Source organism: Scyliorhinus canicula, chromosome 10 (assembly GCF_902713615.1).
Source record: "Scyliorhinus canicula chromosome 10, sScyCan1.1, whole genome shotgun sequence".
Lineage (NCBI taxonomy): Eukaryota > Metazoa > Chordata > Chondrichthyes > Carcharhiniformes > Scyliorhinidae > Scyliorhinus > Scyliorhinus canicula.
The window spans coordinates 81,665,938-81,674,184 of NC_052155.1; positions in this window are offsets into that span (position 1 = coordinate 81,665,938).

Here is an 8,247-nt window from a genome sequence, read left to right on the forward strand (position 1 = left end):
TTTGTCCTGCCTTGAATGCTTCCTCTGTCTCAAGACCTACACATCTTCTCTCCCAGCTCCCTCCAATTACCGACCTCTCACTTTGCTCCAGCTGCTCAACACCCTCATATACAGTATGAAATACATCACACATCTCCTTCTCTTTAGCGCTGAAGAAGAATCATATTGATGAATCATAAAGTTTACAGTGGAGAAGGAGGCCATTCGGCCCATCGGGTCTGCACCGGCCCTTGGAAAGAGCACCCTACTTAAGCCCACACCTCCACCCTATCCCAGTAACTCCACCTACCCTTTTTGGACACTAAGGGCAATTTTATCATGGTCAATCCACCTAACCTGCATATCTTTGGACTGTGGGAAGAAACCGGAGCACCCGCAGGAAACCCACGCAGACATGGGGAAAACGTGCTGCAGACTCCGCACAGACAGTGGCCCAAGCCGAGAATCGAACCTGGGGCCCTGGAGCTGTGAAGCAACTGTGCTAACCACTGTGCCACAGCGCTGCCCCTGAAACATTAATTCTATTTTATCTCTTCACAGAAGCTGCCAAACCTGCTGGATATTTCCAGCATTTTCTGTTTTGTTTCAGGTTCCTGATATCTACAATATTTTGCTTTTATTTTAGAATTGTGTTTTCATTACCATATGTTATTTTCCCAAAAGAAGACGTTTTTGCTTTAAGTAATAGTATGTCATATATTACTGTGAATTATACAATCGCATTATACCCTTTTATTGTACAAAAATTAAATTCAAACTGAACCTATTGCTTTTGGAAGAAACAATGTGAAGCAAAAGAACTTCATGAACCAGTTTAGATGTTGGGAGGACACATCAAGCTGAGTCATGCTGTGTCCCAGCAAAGAGATGGGAAATCTACCAAGTCACAGGTGAAGTAATGGGGAGGAAATGAAGGGGAATAGAGGCATAGTGATCATGTGAGTAGATTAATATCCAGAGGCTTGGTCTAATATTTGGGAGACATGAGTTCAAATCCCATGACACTATAGACGTGGGGTGGCACGGTGGCACAGTGGTTAGCACTGGTGTCTCACAGCACCGAGGTCCCAGGTTCAATCCCAGTTCTGGGTCACTGTCCGTGTGGAGTTTGCACATTCTCCCCGTGTTTGCATGGGTTTTGCCCCCACAACACATAGATGTGCAGGGTAGGTGGACTGGCTATGTTAAATTGCCCCTTAATTGGAAAAAATGAATTGGGTACTCTAAATTTATTTTTAAAAACTGATTTCAGGTGTGGAATTTAAATTCAATTATTAAATCGATCTGGAATAAAAAGCTAATCTCAACAATTGTAACCATGGAAAACCAAGTTATCACAAAAGTCCACCTGGTTCACTAATGTCTTTAAGGAAATCAAATCTATCATCATTACCCAATCTGGTCCACATATAAGACCATAAGACATAGGAGCAGAATTAGGCCACTTGGCCCATCGAGTCTGCTCCGCCATTTAATCATGGCTGATATTTTTCTCATCCCCATTCTCCTGCCCTCTCCCCATAACCCCTGATCCCCTTATTCATCAAGAACCTATCTATCTCTGCCTTAAAGACACTCAGTGAATGGGCCTCCACAGCCTTCTGCGGCAAAGAGTTCCACAGATTCACTACCCTCTGGCTGAAAAGATTCCTCCTCATCTCTGTTTTAAAGGATCGTCCCTTTAATCTAAGATGGCGTCGTCTGATTCCAGTTTTTCTTACAAGTGGAAACATCCTCTCCACCTCCATTCTATCCAGGCCTCGCAATATCTTCTACGTTTCAATAAGATCCACTCTCATCCTTCTAAACTCCAACAAGTACAGACCCAGAGTCCTCAAACATTCCTCATACGACAAGTTCTTCATTCCAGGGATCATTCTTGTGAACCTCCTCTGGACCCTTTCCAAGGCCACCACATCCTTCCTTAGATATGGGGCCCAAAACTGCTCACAATACTCCAAATGGGGTCTGGGCAGAGCCTTATACAGCCTCAGAGGTACATCCCTGGTCTTGTATTCTAGCCCTCTTGACATGAATGCTAACATTGCATTTGTCTTCTTAACTGCTGACCGAACCTGCACATTAACCTTAAGAGAATCGTGAACAAGGACTCCCAAGTCCCTTTGTACTTCTGCTTTCTGAAGCATTTCCCCATTTAGAAAATAGTCTATGCCTAGATTCCTCCTTCCAAAGTGCATAACCTCACACTTTTTCACATTGTATTTCATTTGCCACTTCATTGCCCACTCTCCTAGCTTGTCCAAGTCCTTCTGCAGCCCCCTTGCTTCCTCAATACTACCTGTCCCTCTACAGATCTTTGTATCATCTGCAAACTGAGCAACAGTGCCTTCAGTTCCTTCTTCCAGATCATTAATGTATATTGTAAAATGTTGTGGTCCCAGCACAGATCCCCTGAGGCACACCACTAGTCACCAGCTGCCATCCTGAAAAAGACCCCTTTATCCCCACTCTTTGCCTTCTGACAGTCAGCCAATCCTCTATCCATGCCAGGATCTTACCCTTAACACCATGGTCTTTTAACTTATTGAACTATAATACAGTCCCAGGATGATTCTTGACTGCCTTTGCCTTGTAGGCACTCAGTTGTATTAATTCACTCCAGAAATGTTAAAGAATAGTGAAACAGGAAAGACCATTCGGTATTGACAAAGCATTGGAAATGACAAAGGCACATCTTGCCTAGTTGACCTGACAGAGTTTTCCTCACATCATCAGGGGCTTGTGACAAATTGGGAAAGCTCTCCAACAGGCCAGTTTAAAAAAAAAAATGTAGACTACCCAATTCATTTTTTTCCGATTAAGGGGCAATTTAGCATGGCCAATCCACCTACCCTGCACATCTTTCGGGTTGTGGGGATGAAACCCACGCAGACACGGGGAGAATGTGCAAACTCCACACGGACAGTGACCCAGAGCCGGGATCGAACCTGGGACCTCAGCGCCGTGAGGCCGAGGTGTTAACCACTGCACCACCGTGCTGCCCCCCCTAACAGGCCAGTTAAGCAACAGCCTGACATAGCCACCCTCACAGGATTATACCTTTTATTCAATTTCCCAAACTCCTCCATCAACATTTACAGATATGTACCACCAGCAGGATAGACTCACTAGAGGTAACAGCACTATGATATGCAGTTGGGTAGGGGCAGCCCTAAGAGTCCTCAACATTGTCTTGGAGATCATACATGAAGTTGCATCTAATCAGATCAAACATACAAAGAAACTTGCTTATTACCAATTACTCCCCTTCCTCAGTCAATAATTAATTACTGGAGTATGTTAAAAAGCACTTGGAACAACATTTGGGGTAGCAAGGGCATTGGATGGGGGTCTTCAACCTCAAGAATGGTATGTTAACAGCATTACTGACTAAGCTGACTGGGTCCTGTAAAGCATCTTCATTTATGGTCCCATGGTGTTTTTAACTACCAGAAACAAGGGCTCCAGAAACTTTGAAACATGTATCAACTACATACAACTATGCAAAGGGATAAACATGAGGCTCCTTCCAGAACCACCTCTCTATAAGTTCCAGTGACATGTGATCTGACATCTGACATTGATTATGTGTATTAGCTATGAGCGTAATAACTATTAAATCTTTATACTACATCTCCCAAGTCTTTCTTAATGCTTATTAAATATTCACATATCCTACTTCCCCCCCCCCCCCCTCCCCACCAACTTCCATCATTTAAGTCCATGATGTCAATTTCCAATTGTGTTTTTGGCTCTCCTAGAGGATATGTGGGCCATGTATTCTCAAGATTGTGATGAATGTAGCAATTTCAGATATATTGTGTTATAGGTATTTGGTGCAGTAAAGGTTAAAAGTCTCAGCTAGTGTGCATGACTGCTGCAGTAGTGTTTTTAAAGAACCCTGGTTTGAAAGGTTTTGGAAGCCAAAGGTACAATTGAGGCATCATAAAAGCTTGGGTTAATGGAGTTTTGTTTGTATTAAGAGGGTTCCCTGTGGAGTTAATCGGATACATTGTGTTTCAGTTTGGTAAGATGATGTCATTAATGGGAGGAGCTCAGGTGTCAGGCATTTTGCAGAAAAGCAGTTTAGTTGAGTTTAGTTGGGAGAATATGCAAACTCTACATCGACAGTGACCCGTGAGGCAGCAGTGCTACCCACTGCATCACCACATTGCCCCCTCACATGGAGAAGTCAAGCATCGGCTCTCATTGCAGCTCAGTTAAAGATATCTCTGTAGACCGACTAGCAGTTTATTTCCAAGCAGTTCAGAATTGTGTGGCTGGAAGGTGAGCTGAAACAAGCTGAGAATCAGCTTCGGAAGAAATACAGCGAGAGTTCTGGCATGGTTCTGACAGGATTTGGGTCTTTTTTTGAAAAACAGTCTCAAAGAAAATCTCTGTAAAGCAAGTTTGCCTGGGTCTGCTAACTGTATTTAAAAGTTGATTAAGATCTGAGATGGTTTTGTTGTTTGAGTAGAAGTAAAGATAGAAGTTAAGTGTTATGGTGCCACTGTATAGATTGGCATTGTTTAAGGAGTAATTGTAAGTTATTTTCCTTGTGTGTATTTAAATACAGTTAGCAATAAAGTTTTTTAAAAAACCATATCCCTATTTTGTGTGAAATCACTTCTGGAGTGAGGTAGCCTTTCCTCACAGACTTACTGAATTAAAATAAAATATTGGGGTTTCTGTCCAGTATTCTAGCCTCTGTTGGGTCTGGTCTGGGATCGTACTAATATTCTTCCCAAAATGCACTTCAATCAAAAGACAGAGATTCCTGTTTCTGCTGTACAACTAAGATGCTGGAGAGACGTTCTCATTTTCTTCTTCATTGTACCCTACTTTATAGGTTGCGCTGCTGGCTGCCCTTACTCAAAAGAATGAGACTTGGTTAGCTTCTGTTAAAGTTTGTAAAGCTGTAGTGATCTGTAATCGTCTGATCCAGCAATTTTGTTGCCTGGCAAAAGTATCCGTTGTTTCGGTACATTCAATGATCCTGTACCAGGAACGGGCGCGATTCTTCGCAAATGCGGCGAATCGTAAAGGCTGCCGTGAAACTGGCCGTGTTTCACGGCAGCCTCCGCGCCCCCTCCCGGGACCCGATACTCTCCCCCGGGCGGGGCTAGGAGCGGGGCCCCGTGAAGCACGGCATCGCGGACTTAGCGACGGTCGCTACGTCCGCGCGCCAAGTGTCACGCTGGCTGACGCGCACGATGACGTCAGCCGCGCGTGCGCGGGATGGACGGCACCAACCCGCGCATGCGCGGGGCCGTCATCTCTCTCGACCGCCACGCGGACTGATCCTGCGGGGCGGCGGAGGGAGAAAGAGTGCGTCCGTTACGAATGCACTGCCCGCGATCGATGGGCACCGATCACGTGCCCATGCCCCCCTTGGCACGGCCGTGGTACTGCCATGCCAATCGGGGCCCTGGATGCCCAGAACGGGCATGTTGCGGCCGTTTTTACGGTCGTAAAGGCCTGGGAACTCGGCCCATCGGCCTGGGGAGAATTGCTGCTCGCCGTAAAAAACGGCGAGCAGCGATTCGTGTCGTGGGGCGGCCGTGGGGTGGGGGGGGATTGTGGGAGGGCGTGAAAAATGTCGGGGACGCCCTCCCGCTATTCTCCGACCTGTCGTGGGCAGCGGAGAATCGCGCCCTAACTGCAATTCTAATGCCAAATTCACACATCAATTCGATAGACAAACAGAATAATGAAGATTATTCTCAAGTGGAATTGATTATACTTTTGTTAATATTTGGGGTTTTATTTCTGCTTAAGGTTACTTGGCTTGTGCATGCACTCTGCTTTCACATCAGTGTCAATTTGCTGTTCATGAACATAGAACATAGAACGATACAGCGCAGTACAGGCCCTTCAGCCCTCGATGTTGCACCGACATGGAAAAAAAACTAAAGGCCATCTAACCTACACTATGCCCTTCTCATCCATATGCTTATCCAATAAATTTTTAAATGCCCTCAATGTTGGCGAGTTCACTACTGTTGCAGGTAGGGCATTCCACGGCCTCACCACTCTTTGCGTAAAAAACCCACCTCTGACCTCTGCCCTATATCTATTACCCCTCAATTTAAGGCTATGTCCCCTCGTGCTAGCTACCTCCATCCGCGGGAGAAGGCTCTCGCTGTCCACCCTATCTAACCCTCTGATCATTTTGTATGCCTCTATTAAGTCACCTCTTAACCTTCTTCTCTCTAACGAAAACAACCTCAAGTCCATCAGCCTTTCCTCATAAGATTTTCCCTCCATACCAGGCAACATCCTGGTAAATCTCCTCTGCACCCGTTCCAAAGCTTCCACGTCCTTCCTATAATGAGGCGACCAGAACTGTACGCAATACTCCAAATGCGGCCGTACTAGAGTTTTGTACAACTGCAACATGACCTCATGGCTCCGGAACTCAATCCCTCTACCAATAAAGGCCAACACACCATAGGCCTTCTTCACAACCCTATCAACCTGGGTGGCAACTTTCAGGGATCTATGTACATGGACACCGAGATCCCTCTGCTCATCCACACTACCAAGAATTTTACCATTAGCCAAATATTCCGCATTCCTGTTATTCTTTCCAAAGTGAATCACCTCACACTTCTCCACATTAAACTCCATTTGCCACCTCTCAGCCCAGCTCTGCAGCTTATCTATGTCCCTCTGTAACCTGCAACATCCTTCCGCACTGTCTACAACTCCACCGACTTTAGTGTCGTCTGCAAATTTACTCACCCATCCTTCTGCGCCCTCCTCTAAGTCATTTATAAAAATGACAAACAGCAACGGCCCCAGAACAGATCCTTGTGGTACGCCACTCGTAACTGAACTCTATTCTGAACATTTCCCATCAACTACCACTCTCTGTCTTCTTTCAACTAGCCAATTTCTGATCCACATCTCTAAATCACCCTCAATCCCCAGCCTCCGTATTTTCTGCAATAGCCGACCGTGGGGAACCTTATCAAACGCTTTACTGAAATCCATATACACCACATCAACTGCTCTACCCTCGTCTACCTGTTCAGTCACCTTCTCAAAGAACTCGATAAGGTTTGTGAGGCATGACCTACCCTTCACAAAACCATGCTGACTATCCCTAATCATATTATTCCTATCTAGATGATTATAAATCGTATCTTTTATAATCCTCTCCAAGACCTTACCCACCACAGACGTTAGGCTCACCGGCCTATAGTTACCGGGGTTATCTCTACTCCCCTTCTTGAATAAAGGGACCACATGAGATATTAGAATTTTGACAGCTTCAGTGGTCAAGACAACATCTGGAATGGAGTTGAATGTTGCCTCAGGTAAACTCATGGTTTACCGAGTTAGGTTGTTCCGCTGCTTCCACCATGTACAAGTTGCGAAAGATGTGCTTGTCAGGTGAATTAGAAATTCTGGCCGGGATTCTCCCTTACCCGGCGGGGTGGGGGGTCCCGGCGTGTTGGAGTGGCGTGAAACACTCCGGCGTCGGGCCGCCCCAAAGGTGTGGAAGTCTCCGCACCTTTAATGGCCAATTCCTCACCTTGAGGGGCTAGGCCCGTGCAGGAGTGGTTGACGTTCCACCGGCTGGCGTGGACAGCCTTTGGCGCCACGCCAGCCAGGGCCAAAGGGACTTCGCTGGCCGGCATACGTCCGCGCATGCGCCAGTGCGTCAGCGGCTGCTGACGTCATCCCCGTGCATATGCAGGGGGGGGTCACTGCCGCCTCCGCCATGGTGAAGACCATGGTAAAGGCAGAAGGAAAAGAGTGCCCCCACGGTACAGGTTCCGCCCGCCGATCGGTGGGCCCCGATCACGTGCCAGGCCACCGTGGGGGAACCCCCCGGGGCCAGATCGCCCGCGCCCCCCCAGGACCCCGGAGCCCACCCGCGCCACTTGCTCCCGCTGGTAAGGTAGGTGGTTTGATCCATGTTGGCGGGAGAGGGGTTGACAGCGGCAGGACGTCGGCCCATCGCGGGCCGGAGAATCGCTGGGGGGTGGGGGGGGGGGGGCGCCGACCGGCGCAGCACGATTCACGCCCCGCCGAATCTCTGTGTACCCGAACAGGCGCTGCAGTGTAGCGACTCGGGGATTTTCACAGCAATAAAGTTAATGTAAGCCTACTTGTGACACTAATAAAGATTATTATTATTAGATTTAGAGAAGTTGCACTTCCTTGTACATCTAAAGTGTCTGTGAGATTAGTAGCGGGGAAATCATCAATTTCAATCACTTACACTTCAGTCTTGAC